Raw genomic sequence first — 16742 nt, 5'->3', positions numbered from 1 at the left:
CATATACTCCTCGGTGAATTCCTGTAACTCTCCGGTACTCCGAATAATACCCAAATCACTCAGAACCTTTCCGATGTCCGAATATAGTCGTCCAATATATCGATCTTTACGTCTCAACCATTTCGAGACTCCTCGTCATGTCCCCGATCTCATCTGGGACTCCAAACTACCTTCGGTACATCAAAACACATAAACTCATAATATAACCGTCATCGAATTTTAAGCGTGCGGACCCTATGGGTTCGAGAACAATGTAGACATGACCGAGACACGTTTCCGGTCAATAACAAATAGCGGAACCTAGATGCTCATATTGGCTCCCACATATTCTACGAAGATCTTTATCGGTCAAACAGCATAACAACATACGTTGTTCCCTTTGTCATCGGTATGTTACTTGCCCGAGATTTGATTGTCGGTATCTCAATACCTAGTTCAATCTCGTTACCGGCAAGTCTCTTTACTCGTTCCGTAATACATCATCCCGCAACTAACTCATTAGTTGCAATGCTTGCAAGGCTTATAGTGATGTGCATTACCGAGTGGGCCCAGAGATACCTCTCCGACAACCGAAGTGACAAATCCTAATCTTGAAATACGCCAACCCAACAAATACCTTTGGAGACACCTGTAGAGCACCTTTATAATCACCCAATTACGTTGTGATGTTTGGTAGCACACAAAGTGTTCCTCCGGTAAACGGGAGTTGCATAATCTCATAGTCATTGGAACATGTATAAGTCATGAAGAAAGCAATAGCAACAAACTAAATGATCAAGTGCTAAGCTAACGGAATGGGTCAAGTCAATCACATCTTTCTCCTAATGATGTGATCCCATTAATCAAATGACAACTCATGTCTATGGCTAGGAAACATAACCATCTTTGATCAACGAGCTAGTCAAGTAGAGGCATACTAGTGACACTCTGTTTGTCTATGTATTCACACAAGTATTATGTTTCCGGTTAATACAATTTTAGCATGAATAATAAACATTTATCATGATATAAGGAAATAAATTATAACTTTATTATTGCCTCTAGGGCATATTTCCTTCAAGTAACACCCTTTCAATTACTTTCGTTTAGCCTCATGTTCTTCGATGTGTATATGTTGTAGTTTCTGTTTTTCTTAGCCTCGTGTTCTTCATGTGTAATGAGAAGAGTCTTAATCGTCCTAGTACTTTCGCTTTTAGCTTGATGTAGGAAGTGGGTGTTCTCACCTTGTAGTCTGTTTTTATATTTTTCCTTTTGAATTCACTTCTCCAAGTCCTGTTTATCTGGCTTCTACTAAATGGATCTGGGTTGCTTTGAGTATTGATCTAAAAAAGAAGTAACTTCATGTCAGGATGCAGTTCCTGCGAGGAGGGAAGAATGGTCAACCTCGAGATCATGTTTCCAAAATGAGGATGGATTACACACAAGGTGCCAGTCCCTAATGATGCTGGATTAGACACAAGGTGCAAATTCCCAGATGATGTTGGATTACACACAAGCCAGGTGGAGTCATCAACTGTCCGTGTCCTCGTGGCTCTAGTAAAGGCTGAAAGAAAGTGTGCAGCAGCCCTTGAGAATATAGCTGAGTTCCTGAAGAAGCAAAAAGAGCAATCAGATGCTCTCTTCACCCAAGCCAAAGAAGAGATGGAAGAAGCCAGAAAGAAGCTAGCAGAGGACAAAACTGTTGTCAATACAAATTTCCCTTCATAATAGCTAGGTTAAAATGTTTATCCAGTTAGCATGCCTGTTTGTGATGTCCGTGCATCTACTGATGTGGCACAAAATATTTTTTAGGGTCATGTAATAACAGCAATTACTTTCCAAACAATAACAGACGAAGCATTGGACATGGTATAGTTCACGCGCAAGCCCAACATTCCAAGTTCAACTTCCACATCAAACTCATGTTCACAGATATATGCACATTCATAGATAATGTCCACAACCATGATTCACTTCAAAGCCAAAAAAATGTGACGAGAGTTATAAATAAAGAAAAACCACTAGTTCCTGCTACCAGTGCGAGCACAACAAGTCAAGACCATGCGTAATTAACAATATTTTGATCATTTTTTGCGTTCTAAAATGCCAGCCGGCTCACGGAAGGATGTGTTGCCGGCACACGCGTGGCTTCAATGGAGGCAGGCGGGGTAGTCTGAAGTCGGTTGCATGCGGCGAGGAGGCGTGCTCAGTCGGGCCTGTAGCGAGTGGGGCCCTCTTGGCCGGTGCGTCGGTTCAATGTCTGCGCTATGAGAGGTCGCGTCCGTGTCAAAGCAATCACTCCCTCCAGTCGTTCTTTGTTCAGGTATAACAAAATCTCGTTTTCCATTCACATTTTACAAGTAAAATTCATGGACAAACTTTGACCCAAAATACGATGGGGACTAGTAAACCAGTGTGGAGGTAGTAGTTTTTTTATCAAAGAAGGGTTTCCCCCTTCCGATTTTCATTACTAAAAACCAACATCTAAACCATAGTATTTGCCCTAGAACTATCAGGTTCAACATCTCGCAACATAAACCCATACAACCATATGCCAAGGAGGTAGTAGTAGTTATGAATTCCATTTTCGCTCCATACCAATCGTTCTAAAAACTACTTAAGTACTTATAACGCGCCCTTGAAAATCGGAACTCTTACCCCGCTAAAAAATGATATTTAAACGTGGCTACTCAATGTGTGGCAACTGGCGAGCCACCACCTCCAGGTCGTTCACCTGTGGTCCCGACCATCAACTCCTACGGATGAAATTGTCACACGAGCTAACTATTCCTACAAAGGTGCACTCCACCACGTACCCAGTACCCGCGCATGCAGGAATCCTGCACCTAGGGTTTTAGGGTTTATTTATTAACGGTGCCTTTACGTAACTCTCATGTGTGCGAGATAGCGAGAGACTGACTGTGTGTGTGCACCTCTTCTCTTTGTATATGTACTCCACTATTTGTCTGGTGTCCAAAAAATTATACAGTAGTAATAACTACTAGCAATGTGCCAATGCGTTACCACACGATCAAAGTAGATTAATACATATTCACCGATTTGATAGAAAAAAGAGTCTAGTTTTGAAATACGTGCATCACTAAAAATATCTTATGTTTCACTCAAAATATATTCCTTTGGCGGTTTTGATGAGATAAGGGAGGAATGTTGTTGGTTTCAAGATTCGAGAAGTGGTATATCTCTAATTTCTATTCTTACTAGCAAGATGCCCATGCGTTGCATGGAACATCAAGATCTTGTGGGAAAAAAGGATGAATGAGGGAAGGCCTTATCTGCAAATGTGGAGAGGAGTGCGGGTAAATTGCCATATTTTCCTTCCTATCCATTAGATATAGATCGGACATCCTATATTGTAGGATGGCAGGCAGACCATCATCACCGACTATGCTTTTTATAAGAGTAGGATGAAAAACAGAGTTGGTGATGATGGTGTGCCTGCCATCCTGCAATATAGGCCGTCCGATTTATATCTGATGGATAGGAAGGAAACTATGGCAATTTTGCAAAAAGATACCCACACCCCTCTCCACATTTGCAAATAAGGCCTTCCCTTATTCATCCTTTTATCCCACAAGATAAACTACTCATACAAATGCATCTTGATGTTCCGTGCAACTCATGGGCATCTTGCTAGTTGTTGCAAAAAGCCCATGTGTGTGTGTTGTGTGTGTGAGAGAGAGGGAGAGAGGAGGAGGACGGAGTGCATGTGTGACAAAGACACAAAGAGTGTGTGTGCAAGAGGTATCAGATTAAAATGAGGCGATAGTGTGTGTGTGTGTGTGCACGATCGAGAGGGCATGTCTCAAGAAGGGACGAAAAATCTACATAGATACAAGGAGCGCGAGAGAGACATGTACGCGATAGTGGAAGCACGAGTGTGCGTGTGTATAAACCTATCTGGAGGCTAGTCGATCAATGATGTGAGAGAAATATGAGTCGGGGGTGCGAAAGCGAGAGTTTTGTGGGTGTGAGAAAGAGACGATAGTCGAGAAGGGGAGTGGAAGAAGGAGCTGTGTGTGAGAGAGAGAGCGGGGGGAGTTTGTCTAATCGGTAAACAAATGAATAATGTCAGTTTTATAACTGGGATGGAGACTGAAAGGAGACCGCAAAAAATGTTGTGTCTGAAAGAGAGAGTAATTTTAGTGGTATGAGTCATATCTAGAGACATATAGGGTGTGTGAGAGAACCCCATAGAGAGAAATACAAAGTGAAAGACGAGTGAGACTGTGTGTGTGTGGCGGTGAAAAAGAAAGCTTAGGTACCTAGTGATACCAGAGAACGGTAGAGACGTGAGAGCTAATGCAAACCGTGTAATGTATAATGATAGGGAGAGTGTGACACTTCTCAAGGGAGACGTCGAGAGACCATGTTGGCGAAGATAGGAGAAACATGAAGTAAGTGTGTGGGTGAGCTAGAGAAAAGAGAATGATAGCTACATGAAGGAGCATGCGAGAGAGATGGGCGTGAAAGGAGTCAACATAAAAGGGATTCAAATATTTGAATTTGAGATGATGATACATGTAATTCATACTCGAACCAAAATTGATCTATCAAACATGCATACTCATATGAATTCACACACATCTATGTTATTTAATATGTAGATATTACTGATCCATACATTTTAGTAGAACATAATTTGGTTTAATTTTTTTTGAATTCAAACTTATGATTTTGAGATCATTGTATTTGTAAATCATATTTTATACATATAAAGGAGGAGAATTCTTTGTTGTGATTTTGAAAGTATATATAAAAAATGATGTATATAGAATTTTATTCCAATCGCAAATGGATCATGCCCGAACAAAAATAGAATACAAACTAGATTCGAATTGAATTGGCACAGTAAATGTGCACTCTTGCTCTGCAAAAGTTTGAACGAAGCGGGGAAAGTCGCAGAAACCGCCCGAAACCAAAATCTGCGAGATGGAAATTACTGCCTATCCCTGACACGCAAATCTTATCGGCTCAATTTCTATAGGTTTTGATAGGGGTAGGTTTGTAATTTCACTCAAACGTGACATAACCGCCTCTCACCCAGATTCATACAAGGTGGGAGCCAAAACACAGTGTCTCCTCGGTCGAAATCGACTCCCTCCCCGATTCATACACGGTGGGCGCCAAAAACAAACTCTCGTCGGCAAATATTCGATGTATGCGAGATTACCATCCTATCCCCAACCGAATAATATTGCTGTGATGTAGAAAATTTTAAACGGGGGCTAAGTTTGTAAATTTCCTAGCATTTCAGACAAGCGCGCCCTGAAGACATGGTTCCCCCTTCCTTTCTCCCTCTGTTTCCCCATTCGTACTCCGTGGGAGCCAAAACACCCTCTCCATCCCAGCCTCCTCCATCCGCCACCCCATCCACTGTCTTCCTCCTCCACCATACCGGAGATGATACCCCGACGCAGTTGTCCATTACAAGAGATCGACCTCTCTCATCCACGGCATCGGACCAGGATCCTTGCATCTCGTCCTCTCGCTTCATCCCCGCCATCGTCCATCTTGCCGGTGCCGCTCCTACGATCGTCTCGTCCACCACACCATGCCGCCACCGTCTACCCTCGTAGATCTGCTTCCACGCCGCTGACAGCCATCGCTACCGTAGCACCGTCAAATTCTCAGCATATGCATACACGGCGCCGCACTAGAGGCGGTACTCTTTCGTATCTGCCAACTTATTTATCGCAGCAAGGAAATAGATCACCACTGCTTTACTCTAATTTATTGTACATCACTTACTTGCTAGTTGAAAGAAAACATTGGTTGCAAAGTTACCTTTATCCAGTTTGCACCTTCAGATCCGCCATGGCACACTCAACACTATACTCGCAATGCTTATGGTTTTCCCCTTTTATATTCCACACTAGTTAAATGATAGTAGACTAAATTTCAAAATTGGGTCAGTCGATTTGTTAGAGCTCGCCGGAGTTCGCCGGTGCAAAGGAAGGGGCTCGGGTGGGGGATGGTGGTTGTGGGGGCAGTGGTGGGGCCTCGCCGAACGAAGAAAACTCGACGCGATTGGGTGCGGGGGTGGGGGTGGCGGAGGAACACAGGCGGTGGGGCCGGTGGTTCGGCCGGCGGCCCGTGCGGTGTTCTGTATGGGAAGAATCGGAGACGAGGAAGAAGAAGGGTTAGGAGGCGTAGGATCTTCATCCAACCGCCTGAAATGGTCGACTAATCCAAATGACAAAAGTAACATGACTTGCATGCAGACATGCCTTTATATTCCGTACCATCATCATACCTACTTAGCATTGCTCCTGAATCCATCAAGCTAAATAACGTGCCACTCATAATTCCAAACTTGTTGCTCAAATACGAATCTGATATGATGCTGATATTACTAAAACAGATAACGTTTAATTGTTTAGCTAATGTTCCTACTTTACTTTCGAAAAGCACGTGCACCACATATAGAGAGATGGCAGGGAGTTGCATTCTTAATGCGCTCTGGTTCATCATGTGTGAGCACTGCGCAACGAACATTTTATTATCCAAAATCTTCTTGCTCTTCTTTAGCATGTTCCTCTTCTGTTCTTCTTTAATAACTACTCTCTCCATTCCTAAATACAAGTCTTTTTATAGATTCCACCATGGACTACATATGGAGCAAAATGAGTGAGTCTACACTCTAAAATGTATATGTATACATCTGTATGTGATCCATAGTGGAAATCTCTACAAAGACTTATATTTTGGAACGGAGGGAGTATGATAGTAGTACAATATGTTCCTTGTAGTGAAGATGAGCGGGGACATTTGTAGTGTAGAGGTCTATACGGTCGGTTGTGATGGACACTTTGAAATCTTCGGGCCTCTTTGATTCGTAGGATTTTGTAAACATAGGAATAGGATTTGTAGTGGCCTGCCCACTTGAATCCTATAAGATTAGCAAGGAAATGTGGGGAGTTGTGTCGCCTTTGAGAGTTACACTAATATTAACAGTACCGCACCTTCAGTTGAAGAGAGCTAGTATCCAAAGCCTTTCTAGTCGTACCGACAATACTAGCACATATATTCCAGCAAGTTCCACTTTGATGACTTTACTTCTGATGCTTACGGTTTTGCCGTTATATCTACACTATGATTTGTGTAGCTGTTATGTGTCAGCACTAGCAGCAGTCCACTCTTGAAGCTAAACAACACATCAATCATAAGTCCAAAGCTTACTTCTTCAAATACGAATTTTGATATGATACTGATATTAGTAAACAGACACACATTTAATTTCTCAGGTAATGCTCCCACTTGATTTTCCAAATGCATGTGGCCACACATAGAGAGACAGCATGGAATTGCATTTCTTTGGGCGTTGTGATTCATCATGAGTGGGCAACCAACATTGTATGCAATGAAGAGGAACCTCAAGAATATGCTTCCTCTTCTGTCCTTTAACAAGTTTCTCTTTTGTTATTCTGTATTTAGTACGTACAGTATGTTCCTTGTCCGGAAGGGGCGCAGGGACATCTGCAGTCAATAGTTGATAGAGCTGGCCTGTACGTGATCGATAGGCTTTCAATTAGTAGCGGCAATTCAACACCGTATTTTCCAGTCGGTTCCACTTTCCCGATTTATATATCGTGGTTATGGTGTACCCCTTTTATGTACACTATGATCTGCGTAGTTGTTGTGTGCTCTTGTTATCATGGTTTGGCAATAAACTCTCTATACAATATATTATGAACCTATCATCTGCCAACTATCCTTACTTCTTGTCATGGTTTTGTCACGGCAGATGTCCTAGAGAAAGGACTTAGTCGTGGAGCCATCGCGACGGGTTAGCTTGAAGGGGTTAAAGCGGACACAAGGATGCAAGAGAGTTTATACTAGTTCGGCCCCTTTGAGGAAGGTAAAGCCTACGTCTAGTTGTGATGGAATTGATGGGGTTTCGATGACTAGGGAACAAAAAAGCTTCGCCTATGTCTCGAGTTGTTGTCTGTTGTCCTTGAACCGCTGCCGGGTCGTCCCCTTATATACATGGGTGACGCCTGCCGATTCAGAGAGTCCCAACACCGGTTCATACTCGTATCCGGGTTGGTCTCTCCTTGTTCCTAACTTATATTACAAGTATATGCACAAAGCTGATGTACGGCTACAGGTTGTAAACCGACTACGGGCCCTGGGCCTTTATCTGCCTCTTTGGGCTTTAACACCTTTGAACTACTGATGGAGTTAATCCGGCCCGGGTAGGCCAGTTTATGCCCAGTAGTAATATCCCCAACATTAGGCCCCAGATTGATTGGAACAGGTTCGTGTCAATCCTTAGCAAAAATCTTCGTCTTCAACATCTTCTTGCAGTTGTTGAACCGCCGTGACGTCATCTTCTCTGTTTGCTGTAAACCGGCGTGACATCATCTGTCATAAAGAAAACATCCATGATATCTTCTTGTTTAATAGATTCGCAATGACCAAGGTGACCTCCCTACTTCCAAAATCTGCGGTCCCTTGATTCCCGCGCCTGACACATGTCCTTTGCCTTATAAATAGGCCCGAAGGGTCATTTCTTTTCTTCCCTTCGTGCCCTTCCTCTTCGTCTTCCTCGCGTCGCCAGTCTCAGAGCTCCGCCGCCGCCGTTGTCTTCTGCATCACCCTTGGCCACTGCATCAACTTGAACGCGCCAAAAAGCCGCGGCGACCTTCCGCGTTTTCCTCAGCTCTGGTAGGTCTTCTGTTCTTCTAAACATAGATCTGATCTAGGGCTTCGTGTTCTTGCGGTGTTCATCACTTGTTCATACTCATGTACTAGCTCCTGGATGCACATGTAAACCCTTGCTTTGTGTAGCGGTAACTTTCAGTATCCGCCGCTAGTTTCCTGCCCAAAACCATAGATCTCACATATACTTCTGCTCATTGATTCAATACTGTTCTGCATTGATCTTCGACTATTTTTCTTATTTTCTGAACTTGCTTCAGATCCAATGCCGTAATAAGATCTTGTCAAACCTGTTTCTGCATACTTAACCATCCGCAATCTCAATTGCTTCAATGTTTAGGTTAGGCGGTTTAACCTTATAGAAAATTTTCCAAACCGGTATATGCCATTAGTCCCCTTGTTGAACCGCCAGATGTAGGTTGCTTCATGAAACTCCGGTTTAGATAGGGCTGTTTCCGATTTAACATTGTACATACCAGTGCATTTTAATCAATGCATTATTGAACCGGGATCTTTTACCTTGTAGATTCCGTCATGGCCAAGCAAGTGTAAGAGTGCAATTGGGTTCCTTCTCGCGTCACAGAGGCTGAACTGGACGATTTAGTCCTGATTGGTGCTTTAGGCAGTAAGGATACAATCCATTGGAGGGCTCCTGGCAAAGAATGCCCTCCCTCACCTCGAGAAGGAGAGGTTGTTGTTTTCATAGATCACTTAGCCCGGGGCTTTAAGCCGCCCGGTTCTAAATTTTACCGGGATGTCTTAGCCGATTTCCAGCTCCATCCACAAGATACTGGCCCCAACTCTGTTACAAATATGTGTCACTTCCAAGTGCTCTGTGAAGCGTTCTTTCAAGAGGAGCCCATAGTGGAACTGTTCAGAGACCTATTCCATCTAAACCGTCATACTGAATTTACTGACGGCTCCAATACGGAGTTGGGTGGTGTGGCGATTCAGAAAAGGAAAGAGGTCACATACCCTCACGCAAAATTGCATAGCCACCCCAAAGAATGGAATTAGACATGGTTCTACTACAAAGACACCTCCCCTGCTGGTGAGAATCCCTTGCCTGGCTTTCGGCCGGAGCGGCTCAGCAACACACACCCTTCTCCACAAAGATTGACTGCAGAGGAGAGAAGTAAATATGCTACTCAGCTATCAAAGCTCAGAGCTTTTATGGCCAACGGTTTAACAAGGGTTGACCTTGCGCGCTGTTGGATATCATGGAGCATACTACCTCTTAGTCTGCGCTCCGGTTTGATGTGCTAGTATACTGATCGTGTTGATGACCCACTGCGACACTCAAGACTCCAGCTCTCTGGTGAAGAAATCACAGAGGCTGTGCGTAAGATACTGAATGAACCGGAACACATCTGCGCCAGAACCGGCCTGCTTCCCTTCTGTGCCACCAACAAATCGCCAGCTGTAAGACTTTCACTTTTCCCTTTACTGAATCTGTTATTGATATGTCTGGTCATTGTTTTTAATATTAGTGTCTGCATAATCAGGGCGATGATCCGTTTTGGAGCAAAAAAACTGCCGCAGGAGAAGCCAGAAAAACCAGACAAACCGGAAAGAGCAACACGGCAAAAGACTAAAGCTGTGAAGAAGACTGCCCATAGGAAAAGAACCACCGCCTCTTCTAATCCGGCTCCTAACGATGAGGTTGATAATCCGGATTTTGAGGTAGAGCTTGACTCACTTGGTTTATTTTTCATGCGTCTTATTGATGATGATATTTGTCAGGATGATGTCGAAGCCAGCCACGCAGATGTTGCCGAGGTAATTATTCTCTCTTCCGATTCAGAAACCTTGCCTTCACAAAAAATCTGTCAGGCAAACCAGAAAGTTAAATTTTCTCATCCTCTTGCTTATTTGGATCCTAAACTTCTTATGAAGACCCAACAACACGAAGCTCGCCGCACCACCCGGCACAGCGGCCAGGTAGTTACCTCCGCCGGTTTACCGAACAGTCCGGTTCGGAAACGCCATTCCGAGGTCTCTAATTTGCTTGTCAGTGCTTGTCCTAAAGAGGGCTTCTTTCATCAACCTCTTACTCCGTCTGACTCCAATTATCAGGTTACTTCCCACTCATCTTCTGGCGAGTCATCGGCTACTCAGCTCCCACCGCTCAAAACGGTGTTTGGGTAAGCTATACTTATTGCAATGTTTGAAGTACATTGCCTTAGAACATATTATGTATTTGATTTTGTTATCCTTCTCAGGGCCAAACCTAGGCCAAGCAAGAAGGCCCGCCTGGACAAAGCGGCCGAAGAGGATGTCATTCTTGAAGCGGACAAGACACCCAACGCTGAAGCGGCTATTCCTGAGGATATTCCCAACGATCCACCGCAACAAGATGATGATCTTATTGCAGAAGAGAGACCTACTGACACCTCAAATCCTACCCATCAGCCTACAGGTTCCATCCGGATTGAAAACTCCACCGGTCCAGCAAAGCCTACTGACAAGCCAACAGCTCCAGTGCAAACCGGCGGTACCAAAGATGATGAGGTTGTCATTACTAGTACTAGCCATACTGAGCCAAACAATCCTATCGCTTTATCCAAACATTCTACCAAGGAAGAACTTGCTGCCTTTGGTAAAGGCAAGTGGAACGCTGATCTGACGACTTACGCTGCTCTGAACGCCCAAGATATCCATTCCAGCTATCTAAACCGGCTGTATACTAGCTGTGACTATGAAGCCGGTCTGGTCAACATGATGAAAGACAAATATGAGGTAGTTTCCATATGCTCCTTCTTGCTTGTATGCTTCCATTCCTGACTCTCCTAGCCCCCAAGGGCCGGTTTGGAATATTCTTTCAAACCGGGACTTAAATAATATAAATCTTGTTGCTTTGAAATTTGCTGATGTAGCCCCCAAGGGCCGGTTCAACTTTAGCATAGTTAAACCGGTACTTTAAGTAACTGAAACTGCCGTATCAGAATATATATGATCAAATAGCCATTAGCCCCCAAGTGCCAAGTTGAATACTTGTATTGATCTTGGGACTTTGTAAACAATCGAAAGATGAAGGGGTAAATCGGAGGCCGCTTTAGATCAAATATGCATTAGCCCCCAAGTACTAAGCGTATAACTTGTTATGTGGTTGGTACTTGAATCCTTCTACCAGTTTGCTGAAGCATATATCTGTATGCATGCAGGCGGAGCTGAAGACGAAAGAGAACCAAGTCATCGATCTTCAAGAAGCCCTGAAAACCCAACAAGCTGAAACCTCCAAAGCAAAAGAGGAATTGGCCAGTGCTTTAAGAGCCATGGAACAACTTAAGGAAAACTTCAAAAAGAAACGGGCGGACTGGGCCACTGAGAAATCCGCTTTGATCAAACGAGCAGAGGATGCTGAGGCTGCACTAAAACCAGTGGCAGATGAACTGACCAGCATAAAGCAGCACGTGCATGCCATGACTACTGCTATCTTTGGTAAGCCAGTTTTCCTACTGGATTGGCTCTGCCTTCTGACAAAGTCGCCGGCTTATTAACCCTTTATGGTATTTCAGGGACACGCATTGGTCACTTGGGGTCAGATGTACGGAAGAAGCTAAAAGCCGCCTATACATTGGTTGAACAATTATATACTGGTGCCCAGCGGATCATCTGCACCGCCTCTCATAACAAACCGATGCCTACTTTGATTCAAGATACTCTGATGAAACTGTCGGTGCTTCCTGCCCGGATTGAAGAGCTAAAGAAATCTGCTGCTCGAACCGGCGCAATCAATGCTTTAATCCGGGCAAAAGCCTGGGTGCCAGATTTTGATCCTGTTGAAGCGGCTCAGGGCTATCCTAGCTTGAAGGAAGACGGATCAGAATTCGGTGAAGCGGATCTGCGAGCGATAAACCGAGAGGTGCATCCACTAGCTTGTCAGTTGGCTGAGGAAGCAGACTTGTCTCGTTATCAAGCGCAATATGACAGTCAGAACAAGCGAATAGCTGCACCAATCCATGAATCGGAAAATCTGATTCCTCCAATCCGTAAGCATACTTATGCTCCCGATATTGACCCGTCCTTGCTGATCCACGATGAAGATGTTTTTCAAGCATTAATGGGAATCGACTGGACAACTGTGGATTTCCAGCCACTGGGTAGGGATACGGAGGCTGAAGCGGCGCAGGACAACCCACAACCATCAGGCCAGGCTGGTGACCAAGCTTGAACCGGACACCGGTTTAAAACTGTCTCTTCTTCGTGAAAAACAATTATATTATTATGGGCACCATGTTGCCTTGTAATAGGCTAGCTGATACCTTTGATGTTGATATGCCTTCGTGCATAATTTGTTCTTCCTTTGGCAATGAACTTTCCAAAACACTTTCTGAAAAAATTCGTCAAGTGCCACTGCGGTTGTACCGTCAGGCGGAATATGATGTCTGCATATATGAAATCAAAAAAAAAATTTAAGTATGACCAAATTTTGAGATACATAATACCTGCCATCATTGAGCGTGAAGTTGGCTTGGCCAATCTTGAAGCGGAGTTTTGCAAACCCATACTGTTGGAGGAGATAACAACTCCTGTATATATATGACGCTGGTTTACCATGTAAACCGTGCCGGGTTATGATAAACACCGTGTTACTCCATAAGAGGATGTTAACAACACGGATAAAACCGGTCAAATAGCCTCCGGATTGACGTGAACTGTGTTCCGTCAATTGAAAAACAAAATTGTCGGTTTAAGAAACACAATGAAAAGCAAAAAAAACCCTTCAAAAAAAGTGTGAAGCAAAAGAAAAGTTTTATTTAAGCTGATCAAATGGCGTTACCATGGCTAAACACGACCAAGTTCCCGTTAGGTGTAACTATGGTTCTAGTCAGCCAGGTCCCCAGATGAAACCGTGGCATTTATGCCGACCAAATGGCATGGTCATGGTTCGGGTTCGACCAAGCCCCCAAGTGATTCTGTGGCCTTAGGCCGACCAAGAGGCATGACTGGTTCAGACATGACCAAGTCCCCAAGTGATCTGGTGGCTTTCGCCTATCAAGAGGCATGGTATTGGTTCGGACACGACCAATCCTCCAAGTGATATAACACGATGATTTTAGCAAAGCGAACTCAAGTGGTAAACCGGAGGCCGCTTTAGAGCAACACCGTGTAACCTCACATGATGTAAAAGAACAGATACCCCGCTTTATCTGAGGCTCCGGTTTATTATATTTAATCATAATATATACATTGTCGTAATATGTACATAAGTATAGCCAATGGCTCAGGTGTAGTAAGGCCGAAGATGATCTATATTCCATGGCCTATTAGTCTCCTCCTCTGATGTACGTGAGTCCTTATGCTCTCGAATATCGATCAGATAGTACGACCCGTTGTGCAGATTCTTGCTGACCACGAAAGGCCCCTCCCAAGGTGGGGATAGCTTATGCATGTTAGTCTGATCTTGGATGAGCCAAAGCACCAAATCTCCTTCCTGAAAGTTCTGGTTCTAACCCGGCGACTATGATAACAATGAAGATCCTGCTGGTAAATCACCGATCGGGCGGCTGCGATGTCACGCTCTTCATCCAACCGGTCCAAAGCATCTTGCCGTGCTGTCTCGTTGTCCGCTTCAATATAAGCTGTGACACGAGGTGAATCATGCCGGATATCACTGGGGAGAACCGCCTCCGCTCCATAAACCATGAAGAACGGTGTGTATCCTGTTGATCTGTTGGGTGTTGTATTGATACTCCATAACACAGATGGTAATTCTTCTACCCAACAACCCGGCGTTCTCTGCAAAGGAACCATGAGCCGGGGCTTGATGCCTCTCAAGATCTCTTGATTAGCTCTTTCTGCTTGACCATTGGACTGTGGATGTGCCACTGATGAAACGTCGAGCCGGATGTGCTCTCGTTCGCAGAACTCCTTCATAGCACCTTTGGATAAATTGGTACCATTATCTATGATAATACTGTGCGGAAAACCAAACCAGAAAATCACCTTTTTGATGAACTGAACCGCCGTGGCCGCATCACACTTGCTAACAGGTTCTGCCTCCACCCACTTTGTAAACTTGTCAACCGCCACCAGGAGGTGGGTCTTCTTATCTTTGGACTTTTTGAAAGGCCCAACCATATCCAGCCCCCAAGTCGCAAACGGCCAAGTAATCGGAATCATTCTCAATTCTTGAGCCGGTACATGAGCGCGCCTTGAAAACCTTTGGCAACCATCACACCGTCTAACCAAATCCTCCACATCAGCATGAGCAGTTAACCAATAAAAACCATGGCGAAACGCTTTAGCCACCAGAGACTTTGAACCGACGTGGTGACCACAATCTCCTTCATGGATCTCACGCAAGATTTCACGGCCTTCTTCAGGAGACACACAGCGCTGGAAAGCCCCTGATATACTGCAATGATGCAACTCGCCGTTGATGATAGCCATGGACTTGGATCGCCGGATTATCTGCCTTGCTAGAATTTCATCCTCTGGCAACTCACCCCGGTTCTTGTACGCCAGGTAAGGAAGCATCCAATCCGGAATAACATGAAGAGCCGCCACCAATCGAGCCTCCGGATCAGGAATAGCCAAATCCTCTTCACCAAGGATCTTGACCGACAGGTTGTGTAGCACATCCAGAAAAACATTTGGTGGGACCGGTTTGCGCTGAGAGCCCAGCCGGCTTAAAGCGTCTGCTGCTTCATTTTTCCGCCGGTCCACGTGATCCACCTGATAGCCTTTGAAATAACCTGTGACAGTATCCACCTCACGACGATATGCTGCCATGAGTGCGTCCTTGGAGTCCCAAGTGCTAGACACTTGCTGGGCCACAAGGTCCGAGTCACCGAACCACTTAACTCGACTTAGATTCATCTCCTTAGCCATCCGGAGACCATGGAGCAAGGCTTCATACTCAGCTGCATTGTTAGTACAAGGGAACATTAAACGGAGAACATGACAAAACTTATCACCTCGTGGGGAAGTAAATACGACTCCAGCCCCCGAGCCTTCCAACTGTCTGGATCCGTCAAAATGGATGGTCCAATACGTATGATCCGGCTTTTCTTCAGGTGCTTGCATTTCCGTCCAATCATTGATGAAATCAACAAGTGCTTGAGACTTAACCGTTGTCCGAGGCACATACTTCAAACCGTACGGCCCCAGCTCTATGGCCCACTTTGCAATCCGGCCAGTTGCTTCCCGGTTCTGGATGATATCTCCCAAAGGAGCAGAACTGACCACCGTAATTGCGTGCCCTTGGAAATATTGTTTAAGCTTCCGGCTTGCCATAAAGACTCCATACACCAGCTTCTGCCAATGCGGATACCTTTGCTTGGATTCAATGAGCACCTCGTTGATGTAATAAACCGGACGTTGAACCGGATGCTCCTTACCTGCCTCCTTTCGCTCTACCACAATAGCTACACTGACCGCCCGAACACTAGCAGCAACATATAGCAGTAACGGCTCCTTGTCAACGGGAGCGGCGAGCACAGGCGAATTGGCCAATTGCCGCTTTAAGTCCTCAAACGCTTCATTAGCAGCAGAACTCCAGACAAACTGATCCGTGTTTTTCAATATCTGATACAAAGGGATTGCCTTCTCACCCAGGCGACTGATAAACCGGCTTAGCGCAGCAATCCTGCCTGCCAGGCGTTGAACATCGTTGATACACTTCGGTTTAGCCAGGGAGGTGATAGCTGTGATCTTCTCCGGATTAGCCTCAATTCCCCTGTTGGACACTAGAAAACCCAATAGCTTGCCTGCCGGTACACCAAAAACACACTTGTCCGGATTAAGCATCATCTTGTATGTTCTCAGATTATCAAAGGTTTCTTTCAAATCATCAATCAAAGTCTCCTTCACCCTGGATTTAACCACGATATCATCCACGTAAGCATGTACATTACGGCCAATCTGCTTGTGCAGACAATTTTGTACACACCGTTGGTAAGCTGCCTGGGCACTCTTGAGCCCGAAGGGCATAGACACATAGCAGAAGGCTCCAAAGGGAGTTATAAATGTTGTCTTCTCCTGGTCCTTAACTGCCATTTTGATCTGATGATAGCCAGAATACGCATCCAAAAAACTTAGACGCTCACAACCCGCCGTAGCATCAATAATTTGAT

Source organism: Triticum urartu, chromosome 1 (genome assembly GCF_003073215.2).
Source record: "Triticum urartu cultivar G1812 chromosome 1, Tu2.1, whole genome shotgun sequence".
Classification (NCBI taxonomy): Eukaryota; Viridiplantae; Streptophyta; class Magnoliopsida; order Poales; family Poaceae; genus Triticum; species Triticum urartu.
This window is presented reverse-complemented; position numbering follows the sequence as displayed.